This window comes from Eurosta solidaginis, chromosome 3 (assembly GCF_040869045.1).
Source record: "Eurosta solidaginis isolate ZX-2024a chromosome 3, ASM4086904v1, whole genome shotgun sequence".
Classification (NCBI taxonomy): domain Eukaryota; kingdom Metazoa; phylum Arthropoda; class Insecta; order Diptera; family Tephritidae; genus Eurosta; species Eurosta solidaginis.
In genome coordinates this window covers 53,465,866-53,479,080 of record NC_090321.1, presented here as the reverse complement: position 1 = coordinate 53,479,080, position 13,215 = coordinate 53,465,866, and the positions used below count along the sequence as shown (strand labels likewise).

At 36.3% G+C, this 13,215-nt stretch overlaps 1 protein-coding gene across 2 annotated transcripts in view; it reads left to right on the top strand.

Moving 5' to 3' along the window:
- Positions 1-13,215, top strand: part of sqa (spaghetti-squash activator) — a 282,797-nt gene that overhangs the window by 19,914 nt on the left and 249,668 nt on the right. The gene's annotated exons all lie outside the window — the stretch shown is intronic.

Sequence of the window (13,215 nt, the reverse complement as noted above, 5' to 3'; positions counted from 1 at the left end):
AAGTTCTTCGAAAGATTTAAGGACCTCTACGCGTTGGCGATGGCGAGTACCGAAGAAGATTTAATGATGAGCTGTACGAGCTATACGCAGACATCAATATAGTCCAGCGAATTAAACGCAGCGGCTGCGTTGGCTAGGCCATGTTATGCGAATGAAAGATGATGCTCCGGCCAAGAAAGTGTTTCTATCGGAACCCGCCTATGGAAGCAGAAGTAGAGGGCGGCCCCACTCCGTTGGAAGGACCAGGTGGAAAACGAATTAAACTCCCTTGGTGTGACCAATTGGCGCCGGTTGGCGTGCCCTGTTGGATGGCCATAACCGTTTAGACGGTTAAGCGCCAATTAAGTAAGTAAGTAAGATTAGCGGGGAATAAATTCAACACATCTTAGTCTTGTCGTCCGGCCGGACGAAATTTGACACTTTGAATTTTATCCATAAATATCTGAATTTTGAAGAGAACTCGTTGCACACTGTGATTACCCAGAAATAAGTTTGAATTTTTATTTATACATTTTGAAATGAATACGAACTATGAGATCTTATAGGCTTAAAAATATGTTCGTCTAGCAAGACGACCACGCCAAAATGTGACATAATCAACTTTGGTACAAAAAAAAAAGATAAAATAAAAAGAAAGAAATATCGATTTCCGAATTATTACAAAGACCGCCTCTAAACTTAAAAAGTCACTAAAGCTTTTCATGATTGGGCGGGTAGCAGCAAAGTTATTCACGAAAATAAATCCTTCTCATCTGGCCAGGCGCTACAATCTATCGGAGGGTTAAACGCTTTTATTTAGCTTGACTCTGTGTAGCGAGCGTTGTTTACGAATTTTGTAATTGAAATTTATGAAACCTCCCGATAAGCGACAAGCTTGAAGCTTGAAATATAGTTCAGAGCCCGATGACAATGCAATAAATAGAATAAGATACTCGAAATATTTCAAAAAATCGTATTTTTGGTCCGATTTTGTTCATATTAGAACACATATTACATCTTGTCTTATCTTAATCGGTTTCGAATGAAATTTGGCACACATATAGCCAATAGTCTAGAAGGATACATTAGCTAAAAGTTTTTGGAAAGGGGGGAAGTCCCCGCTCCCTATAAACAGTTATAATTTAATTATTGTGTTTTTTCGCCTTTGTGACTAAATCACGCCAGAACGGCTACACGGATTATGATGAAATTTGGGACACAGATAGACAATAGTGTACTGGCGAAATTTTTTTCGAAAATGGAAAGAGGGAGTCCCACGACCCTGCGAAGAATTACTTTTTAATAATTTTTACACATTATAACTTTACGTTTACTGACCTTCACCAATATTACAAAATCAATGGTTCAAATAAGTCGATGGCTCACAAAGTGAGTAGTGACACCCTCCGTCTCAGTCCTCCTACCCCCCCCCCCCCTCTCCCACCCTGCTGCAAATTATATAAATTGTTATAACACAATATACATTTTCTCTTAAATCAATAATTTTTGTTATCTGGCTGATACAGATCGCGATCTAAACAATTTTGGAAAAACGATGGGTGGTGCTCTCCTTCTCCTCCCGCCATCCGCACTCTTTCAATTGATTTTATACTCAGCGTGCTTTGCACACAGAGTATATTAACTTTAATTGGATAACTGTTGGTTGTACAGGTAAAAAGGAATCAAGATAGATATTGACTTCCATATATCAAAATCATCAGTATCGAAAAAATATTTGATTGAGCCATGTCCGCCCGTCCGTCCGTCTGTCCGTTAACACGATAACTTGAGTAAATGTTGAGGTATCTTAATGAAATTCGGTACGTAGGTTCCTGGCCACTCATCTCAGATCGCTATTAGAAATGAACGATATCGGACTATAACCACGCCCACTTTTTCGATATCGAAAATTTCGAAAAGCCGAAAAAATGCGATAATTCATTACCCAAGAGGGATAAAGCTATGAAACTTGGTAGTTGGGTTGACCTTATGACGCAGGATAGAAAATTAGTAAAATTTTGGACAATGGGCGTGTCACCGCCCACTTTTAAAAGAAGGTAATTTAAAAGTTTTGCAAGCTGTAATTTGTCAGTCGTTGAAGATGTCATGATGAAATTTGGCAGGAACATAACTAATGTTACTGTACATGTGCTAAATGAAACTGAGCAAAATCGGATGAAGAACACGGCTACTTTAAAAAAAAAATTTTTTAAGTCAAATATTAACAAAAAATTGAATATCTTTACAGTATATAAGTAAATTGTGTCAACATTCAACTCCAATAATGATATGGTGCAACAAAATACAAAAATAAAAGAAAATTTCAAAATGGGCGTGGCTCCGCTCTTTTTTCATTTAATTTGTCTAGAATACTTTTAATGCCATAGGTCGAACAAAAATTTACCAATCCTTGTGAAATTTGGCAGGGGCATAGACTCTATGACGATTACATTGTTCTATGATAATGGACGAAATCGATTAAAGCTACGCCCAGTTTTTATACACAGTCAACCGTCTGTCCTTCCGCTTGGGCGTTAACACGATAACTTGAGCAAAAATCGATATATCTTTACTAAACTTAGTTCACGTACTTATCTGAACTCACTTTATTTTGGTAAAAAAATGGCCGAAATGCGACTATGACCACGCCCACTTTTTCGATATCGAAAATTACAAAAATTTCAAAATAAAATTAAAGAAAACAAAACTTTTTTAAAAATAAGCTTTTATTATTGGTTAGTAAAATTAACTAAAAAGTAAAAAATAAATTGACTGTAAAGAAATATAACACTTTATAAGTTCATTGTGACCTTTAACTATAATAAGGCTTTTCCGTCTGCGACAAAAAAATTTCATATTGTACATAATTACATATTTTTAACATAAAAACTTAACACCTAAATTATTAAATCTTACAGTTTATATCACATTCCTAATTGTTCTAATAAAAAGCGTGTTAAATCTTGGTGGTATAATTAAGAACACTTAGGACATCCTTTTCTTGCTATCACAATGTAACACGATTTTATTAGATCAATTAGGACTGTGATATAAACTGTAAGATTTAATAATTTAGGTGTAAAGTTTTAATGTTAAAAATATATAATTATGTACAATATGAAATTTTTTTGTCGCAGACGGAAAAGCCTAATTATAGTTAAAGGTTACAATGAAGTTATTAAGTGTTATATTTCTTTACAGTCAATTTATTTTTTTACTTTTTAGTTTGTTTTATTAACCAATAATAAAAGCTTATTTTTAAAAAGTTTTTTTTTTTAATTTTATTTTTTACTTTTTAGTTCGTTTTATTAACAAGTAATAGAAGCTTGTTCTTAGAAAAGATTTTTCCTTAAATTTAATTTAAATATGATTTTTTTTAATTTTTATTAAGGTAAAATTAGGGTAAAATTGTTTAAATTAGTTATGTAATCTTTACTTAGTTATTTGTAACGTTTCTCATCCTATCCATTTCTTTTAATGCATCAACATTACAAGGTTTCTTCGAAGTCAGCTTTGAACAGTCAAGTTCTGCTATTCGAGTGTTAACTAACTTAAAATCATATTTTATTGTGACTTTGCCTATGTGACGTTCAGTTTACAACTACTAATTGCAGATCTCTACTCTGTTCCATCGCCAAAAATCTGTAAACCAAAATCAAGTGCGCAGAAAAGAATGCAACAAAAAGTATGCAACACTTAGCGATAACAGCCTAACTTCTACGTTTGGTGCATACACAAACAAAGCAAAGTTACCTGCGTTCTTGAGGACTTAGGCTTTTATTGCCTTGTGAACACAAATCTTTACCGATAACTCTGTTATCGATTAATTTATCGAGTTCTCGCAAAGTAATATTACATTGTCATCGGAGTTATACATGTGTGCAAAATTTTAGCTCAATCGGACACCGGGAAGTGTATCGAATTTAACTTGCACGATTTGATTACAGACAACAGCCAAGTGAAAGTAAATAAAAGCTTATACAATGCTATAATTCTAAACGGAATGCGTAAAAAGGGATGAGAAATTGTAATTGGATTGGTACGTTGACGCAAAATATAACTTTAGAAAATACTTTGAAAAGTGGGTTGACACCTACCATATTAAATAGAAGAAAAACAAAAAGTTCTGCAGGACGAAATCAAAAGCCCTTGGAATCTTGGCAGGAATACTGTTATAATACGTCGTATGACATATATAAAAAAATTAGCGGTACCCCACAGATGATGCTCTGGGTCACCCTGGGCCACATTTTTGTCGATATCTCGAAAACGCCTTCACATATGCAACTAAGGGCCACTTCCTTTTAACCCCTCATTAAAACCTTTCATTTTTAAACTCATATCGTACAAACACCTTATAGAGTCACCCCTGGTCCACCCGTACGACCTATACAACTAAGGCCAACTCCCTTTTAAAATACTCTTTAATACCTTCCATTTGATAACCATGTCATACAAACACATTCCAGGGTTACCTTGGGTGCATTTTCCTACATGGTGATGTTCCTTATTTGTTTTTTTTTTTTTGTTTTTTTTTTTTTTTATAAAATATAAAAAGTGATTATCTTGATTATAAAAAATATTCAATAAAAATAACTTAAAAATAAAAAAAAAAAATTAAATCCCTCATCACAAAAAGCTATCTACGCCACTGGTGTGTGGTATAGCTTTCATTCTTTCTTTTATTTAACTAAAGTGTGAGTGTTGCATTTCGTATACAGTAACTGTGTCGAATGTATGTATGTGTGTGTGTGTGTGTGTGCAGATGTTACATCTTGCTTGAATAAAGTTGCACCCAAAGATCAGCAGCAGCTTAAGCAGTTGGAAATTGAGCGAATTAAATGCATTCAAGATATACAATGAGCAAATAAAGACCAAAATTGTGAAGTGAAAAGCAATGAAAACAGAATCGAAGCGACGTAACTTTAGTGTAGAGAAATTAACAAACAAAACTTTAGTGTAGAGAAATTAACAAACAAAATACGTAGTGATTAAATGGAAGCCCGCGCGTTTGCTCATTAATGCAAGGAAAGGTGGAATCACTTGTGCTGCCGCACATGCAGCTTGTGGTGTTTGAGGCCAAGTATATGTAAAGGAGTCTTTTGATTAATTGAGTGATTGCAAATACGTAGAGTGAGAACACGCCAATATGTGGAAGGATTCTGGGTTCCCCATGTATGGAGGTCTACGCTATTCTGTATAACATGTGTAAGGTGGGTCGAATCGAAAACTGAGGTAGCAATCAGACAATACAGTGACAATATGGCACCTATTTCCTTTTAAAATAAATATTAGACTGGGTCGATTTATTAGCCGATATCGAGTCATCGATTTTTCGATAGGATTTGGGCTAAGGAAAAAAAGTTCCACTACACATACCCAAAAAAATCATTTTCAAGCCTGCGAAATTATTATACTCAGTTGAGCAGAGCTCACAGAGTATATTAAGTTTGATTGGATAACGGTTGGTTGTACATATATAAAGGAATCGAGATAGATATAGACTTCCATATATCGAAATAATCAGGATCGAAAAAAAATTTGATTGAGCCATGTCCGTCCGTCCGTCCGTCCGTTAACACGATAACTTGAGTAAATTTTGAGGTATCTTGATGAAATTTGGTATGTAGGTTCCTGAGCACTCGTCTCAGATCGCTATTTAAAATGAATGATATCGGACTATAACCACGCTCACTTTTTCGATATCGAAAATTTCGAAAAACCGAAAAAGTGCGATAATTCATTACAAAAGACCGATAAAGCGACGAAACTTGGTAGATGAGTTGAACTTATGACGCAAAATAGAAAATTAGTAAAATTTTGGACAATGGGCGTGGCACCGCCCACTTTTAAAAGAAGGTAATTTAAAACTTTTGCAAGCTGTAATTTGGCAGTCGTTGAAGATATCATGATGAAATTTGGCAGGAACGTTACTCTTATTACTATATGTACGCTTAATAAAAATTAACAAAATCGGAGAAGGACCACGCCCACTTAAAAAAAAATTTTTTAAAGTAAAATTTTAACAAAAAATTTAATATCTTTACAGTATATAAGTAAATTATGTCAAGATTCAACTCCAGTAATGATATGGTGCAACAAAATACAAAAATAAAAGAAAATTTAAAAATGGGCGTGGCTCCGCCCTTTTCATTTAATTTGTCTAGGATACTTTTAACGCCATAAGTCGAAAAAAAATTAACCAATCCTTTTGAAATTTGGTAGGGGCATAGATTTTATGGCGTTAACTGTTTTCTGTGAAAATGGGCGAAATCGGTTGATGTCACGCCCAGTTTTTATACACAGTCGTCCGTCTGTCCTTCCGCATGGCCGTTAACACGATAACTTCAGCAAAAATCGATATATCTTTACTAAACTCAGTTGACGTACTTATCTGAACTCACTTCATCTTGGTATGAAAAATGAACGAAATCCGACTATGACCACGCCCACTTTTTCGATATCGAAAATTACGAAAAATGAAAAAAATGCCATAATTCTATACCAAATGCGAAAAAAGGGATGAAATATGGTAAGGTAATTGGATTGTTTTATTGACGCGAAATATAACTTTAGAAAAAACTTTATAAAATGGTTGTGACACCTACCATATTAAGTAGAAGAAAATGAAAAAGTTCTGCAGGGCGATATAAAAAACCCTTAAAATCTTGGCAGGTATTACATATATAAATAAATTAGCGGTATCCAACAGATGATGTTCTGGGTCACCCTGGTCCACATTTTGGTCGATATCTGGAAAACGCCTTCACATATACAACTACCACCACTCCCTTTTAAAACTCTCATTAATACCTTTAATTTGATACCCATATCGTACAAACGCATTCTAGAGTCAACCCTGATCCACCTTTATGGCTATATCCCTAAATGGCGTCCACCTATAGAACTATGGCCCACTCCCTCATAAAATACTCTTTAATGCCTTTCATTTGATACACATGTTATACAAACACATTCCAGGGTTTCCCTCGGTTCATTTTCCTACATGGTTATTTTCCCTTATGTTGTCACCATAGCTCTCAACTGAGTATGTAATGTTCGGTTACACCCGAACTTAACCTTCCTTACTTGTTTTTTTTTTTCGACTTTGATTTTTAAAGTTTTTTTCATTACCTACTAAAAAAATTTTCATTTGATTGTAAAATTTTCATGTATACTCTGTCCGACCCAAAAATGTCCGCTAAAACCGTTGTCGATAACAGTTTTTTCGTGGCGACGTTGCGGAGCGATGGGTCAATTTGCAAGCAACCGCTGGTTGGTGGAATCGATACCAGGCGAGTCGTTAAGGAGAAAACGATGGATGTTGATTAGACGGATAAGAGAATCGGTGCATGGATTCGTAAGCAAGTGTTGGTTGGTGGAATCGATACCAAGCGAATTGTAGATGACGAATTGGTAGAATGATGGACGCTGGCGAATCGATGATGAAGAATCAGTAGATCGATTTCCAAGCAAACCGTGGTTGGTGATATCGATGTCAGACGAATCTCAACTGCGGAATCGGTAGATCTGTGGATGTCGTTGTATAGGAATGGTGACTCGGCATTGCACATATCTTGAATCGGTTGATCGATTGCCAAGCAACTGGTGATTGGTGAATTCAATGTTCGGCTGGTCGCAGCGGATGAGTTGGAGGACATATAGCCAAATTATTTATATGGTGGCCTGGACCTGAACCTGTGGTGGCGGTGGACATGCCTGTTTTTGGTAGAAGAAACGGAAAGGAAATAGGTTCATTTACACCCAATCTCCGGACACATATATAAGGTAGTTGGCGGGCTTGTGCAAGAAAACTCGCAATGTGTTTGCAGCTTCGAGGATCTATTAAATGCCTAAGTATAAATCGTTATAAACAGTGTGAGAAGTTTTCGCAATCATATTTAGGCCCTCGCCCGAATGATGTACATATAAGTGATTAGTTGCATTTTATTTTTGCATTCTCTGATCTTCGGCCTATAAGGTTCAATATGGTCATATAAATTCGTTCAGCAAGAATAACACTCCTCAATACCTTCTAGGAGTATCCTAATTGCAACAAAAACCACATTACCGGCTAAGCCAATAGTCCTGATTCTCCCATTGATGAGCATGCCTATAAAATTAAAACTATATACTAAAAAAAAAAAAAAAACAAATTCTCCTAATAAATTAGAAAGAAAAAAATTCTGATCAAACAGTTTTTTTTAAATACTCTGAAACCTGGACATCCTATCAGACAACTGATTGTAGCCTCCCAGGGGCATCAGGAATATAAAAAAAATCTCTGCAAGAACTTCATAGAGAATCGCAACATAGGAGCTCAGCCGTATAATCAGATGAGCATTAGCAGGCCCTTCACAAAATAACGGTAAAGTCTAATGCTAATAAGGGAATGGCAAATGCCGTCCTTAGAGTCCAATTCTCGAAACTCGCAGTTCACCCTGGCGCAACTGTGGTCTGGATACTCTAATAGATTAAACTCTTTCTTAACCAGAATCAATATATGTCGTCCTTGTACTTCCGTTAGAGTAATAGCAATTATGGATGAGGAACTGCTACAAGAAGAAGAAGAAGGAATTAAGCCCATCTGTTCGAATTACAATTTCGCATCATGAAACGGAAATCTTCAGGTTGGCCACTTTGCAAATTTTCAAACTCGCTTCGTAATTCATTTTACTTCTTAGAAACATAAACCAATTTTGAGTTCTTGCCAAACATTGGACGCTTTCTTGGCTCAACCATACTTGCTCCAAATCCTTCTTCATCTCTTCCTGCAGCGCACATTTTCTGCATCAAACAAAACCCGATTTATATGCGCGTGATGCCAAAACGCAGTGCCATATAAGTCCGCTCCTCTCTCTTCGATTATAGTCTTCTCTCTTTAGTGCCAAGACTAACTTTGTCAGTTTACTAACATAAGACTTGCTCATGATCTTAGACATGCCGAATTGCCTTCGTTGGTTGCACTCATTTCCTGCCTGGTTTCATATCCCCAATCCTTCCTTTCTTTTTATCTTTCACCAACTGCTTGGTATGTCAAACAAAAGTGCTTCAAGAGTTGTACCCACCTTGGCAGCATATCTGCCTTTTTGCTACCATATATTATCATGTGAGCGAGGTTTCGGGGGCGGTATGGCCTAGTAGGTTCAACGTGGGCATAATCAATCATACCCTTGAAGGTCGGGCTAATATCTTAATGGTGCTTGTTACCGGAACATGCGGGATCTATTCCCGGGAAAGGCCCATCAACGTCACTAACACTCTACTTATACCTAAGCAACAACAACAACATCCACCTACTTCCACAAAAACTATTTTAAATTTATTTGTGCCTATTTGTATTTGAAAGAAGTTTATTTGTTTCTGAAAAGTATCTACTACCTTTGTATACATTGCCAATTTCTCTTATACTTTATGTTTGTGCTCTCTCTTCATTTATTCTCTTCTTGGGTATCTTGTGTCTCTTTACGATCTCACTAAGGTAAAAATAGCTCGCGAACAAATTTCTTTAATGTTGAATATTTTCTATCTGTGAGTTATCTGTGAGTTAAGCTGGCTCGAGGTCAGGTGTAATAAAACACAAGAAGTTCTTGTATAACCGATATATTTCGATTACCTTCGGTAATCGTCCTCAGGGTAACTATTAACAATAAAAAAACAACATGAAAATTATAATCAAACAATATATCACAAATAACAATAATTTTTCTAATTACATACATTTATTTCACTTTTACACTGTCTGACGTGGAGTATTATACTGTTTATTTTTTGTCAACAAGTGTCTGTACGACTGTGCAGTATTGTCAATATCTGTTTTGTAGTTAAATCGTATGTTTGAAGGTGTGTTAACGATATGTAACATTTCTAATGTGTACCTCTTCTTCCATTTCTCTTCTTTCACAATAACTGAAGCGTCGTCGAAGTTCGGACTGTGATAACTGCTGGCACAGTGGGCCATGAGAGCTGTTTTATGGTTGTTAGTAGAATAACATTGTTTGTAATCAGATTTGTGTTGTGACAGTCGAGTTTTGAATTTTGCTTTGGTTGTGCCCACATAAATCTTATTGCTCGATTCTTTATCATTACCTTTGCAAGGAATTTTATATACAACATTGCTTTTTTCGGTGTTTGGTATTTTTGATTTTGTTTTATTGAAAATATGTTTTAGAGTGTTTATTGGTTTATGGGCAATTTTTGTTTCTTCGCTATTATAGCAATCTGATTTGGCAAGTCGCTCTGATAAACCAGGTACGTAAATAACAGATTTAAATATTTTTGGGGTTTTTGGTATAATATCTCGGTTTGTTGATTCCGTTCTTCTTATTAAACTTTTTACAATATTCTCTGGAAAATCATTATCTCTTAATAGTAATTTAATTTCTTTGAATATTTTCGTAAAATATGTACTTTCATAGCATTTATGTACATTAGGGTGGGGCAAATTGATATCTGCGTTTATCAAAAATTTCTTGTTGCCAAACATCTCTAGAGCAGAGGTGCCCTTCGTAGCTTCGTGGAGCAACGGAAAACTATTAGGTATTCACCTACAGGTTGTGTAAGCCCAGCTACCGAGATGAAACAAAGCAAGCAGTTTTCCCTTGTACCTGAAGCAGTATATATCTGTGTGCCAGTTTATTTGACTTGTTTGAAATCAGCTTATAGCGAACTCGTAGTTAGCTTCTTTTCCTGCAGGGTATACACTCGTATGATGCATAAAATTGAAGCTCAAATTGAACGAAATAATTGTAACTCAACAGTTCGGCTTCATATTCTGTAAGTCTGCTTTTTATCAGATCTTCATCATTCGCCAAGTTTTAAAAAGGACTCGTGGGAAGAAAATTTACACAAATCGTCGTTTTATCGACTTCAAAGCAACTTTTGAGACTGCAAAAAAAGTTACTTGTACGCTGCTGTGTCTGAATTTAAGATTTAAGCCCCGTTAAAATTGGGAAGACCTTACCGAGCCAGTTGATACCAAACAGGGCCTCCGATGAGTACACAAAGTTCACAACTTTAGCTGCTGTGTGTCTCAATACTAATTTGCTTCCAAACGAAATTATCATCCCCCAATTGGAAAATTATTGGTTACGCCACTGCATCCAGGAACATAAAAGTAAATGTTGAAAAAGTGTAATGTTGATTTTAGATAACATATTTATAGCACATCGATAATTAAACAATAGCTCGTCCACACCTCGTTTGTAACATGTTGATAACATAGCGATAGCAAATTTAAAATTATCCGATAAATTGTAGATAACGGTTTTAATCGATTAAAAAACGGTCAAAACTTAGCTTACAAATAAATAACTTTTGGATATATTTTCTATAACAAATCGATACTATTCGTATATCAAATCGATAACTTTTCGTTAACATATCAATATTTTTCGAGAACAAATCTATTTTGCTCTAATAACAAAAAACGATAACTCATCTATAACATTGATAATGGTTATCATATCGATAACAAATCGATAAACGTGACTACCTCGTCAATTGCACGCCGACAGCAAATGGTAAAAAAATAGATAACTCGAAAATGTATTGCACGCCCATGACTCGTCGATAACAATCGATCACTCCTCGACGCTGATTGTTGTCGATGGATTTAGTAAAGAGGGCGTACGTGGAAATTCCCCAAACTTCCACTCCAAAGACTTGATTGCCGGGTGATTTTTAGTGGTCCTCAACGAACCATTTTCTTTCACTGATGAACCTAAAAAACCTGAACCTGAAAAACCGTGATCCCAGAAATCCAAGTCATCTGGTTTGTAGTCCTCGATATCGGCAGAGAAAATTATGAATCCACTCCTTTTGCTGCTCACTCTGACAGCTTCTGAAGAGTTAGCTTGTTTGTATGTACCACCATTGGAGTTTTGGTGCAATAGCGCAGTGACCTGTGATGACTCTCGTAAGTATTCTAGCTGCAAATTTGTTAAGCTTGCGTTATTTTCTAGTTGGTTACTTTCCTATCCACCATTGTCATATAGACTTTCAGGCCACGCAATCAACCGTGTTGGTCCACAGCAAGTCCGTTGCTCTGATCTCACATTTCTCGATTTTTCTCAGCAGATTCCCCAGCGGTGGTCGTACGTAACTGCCGGCCTTGCTTATATCCTGGCCATCTCATCTGCAAATTCGTTCCATTCAATATCGTTGTGCCCTGGAATCCAGCGAAGCCAAAAATTTACGTGTCTTTTGCATACCATCGAGGTTCAATACCTGCGCACATTATACGACTTTATCACGTTGGATTGTTAAATTGATGTCTGGGACTGTGCTATCTAGAAGCAGCCTGGCTGCTCTCTCTATTCCCCCAAGACTACACAGAATGATTCGAAGAGCCGGTGTTATTAATTTTCCTGCAAATGCTTTAAGTAAATTCCAGCTTTAGTTCCTTTTTCCATTTTTGAGCTGTCTATGTAGATTCCAATGTCATTGCCACTGTCTAGACCGTCGTCCTCTTCCTCCCTTGAATGATATCTTATGTTCTGCACCTGGAAAGCAAAACCTGCCGTGATGTGGTCGGTGTGAGGGGTTTGGTCAGCTGTAATTCTGTTTAATCGTCCCTTCTCATGTCATCCAATATCGTTGCGTGGCAGTATTCGGTTGATTCGGAGAGCCGGTATGTTTGATTTACCTACAAATGTCCTGAGTGCATTCCAGTTTTAGTTCCTTTTTCCATATTGTAATGCCATTACGACCGTTTAGGCCTTCGTCTCCTTCTTTCCTTGAATTATGTCTGATGTTCTGCACCTGGAAGTGATTCGGTCGGTCTCGGGCGTTAGTTCATTTGTAGGTCTGTTTAATTGTCGACTTGTCATGTCATCTAATATCGTTGCGTGCCAGTATTGGGTTGGTTTCCACGTGGTGGATTCTCTTAGCTGTTGAGCCTCTTGAAATCAAAGTCTCTGGGCTAGAACTGAGCTTTCTGCCGAAAATAGTGTTCGTTAAGCTTGTGACAAATTTAAAATAAAACCTTGAACTTTGACCAACCACTTGCTTAGATTTGTGTCCTTCACCTATGAATGTCAATGCCAAAATATTACATAAATATAATAATTTTTTGTTGTTGTTTTTTTCTGTCAGTTTTTTGCAATGTCAATATACCAAGTATATCTTTAAGTTATTATATTTTTGCTCATTCTCAGCAAAAAAGAGAGCTCAACACAAATGCCAAAAACCGAGCTGCCAAAAGACAGCAACACAGCCAGTTTGTAAGAGTGAAAA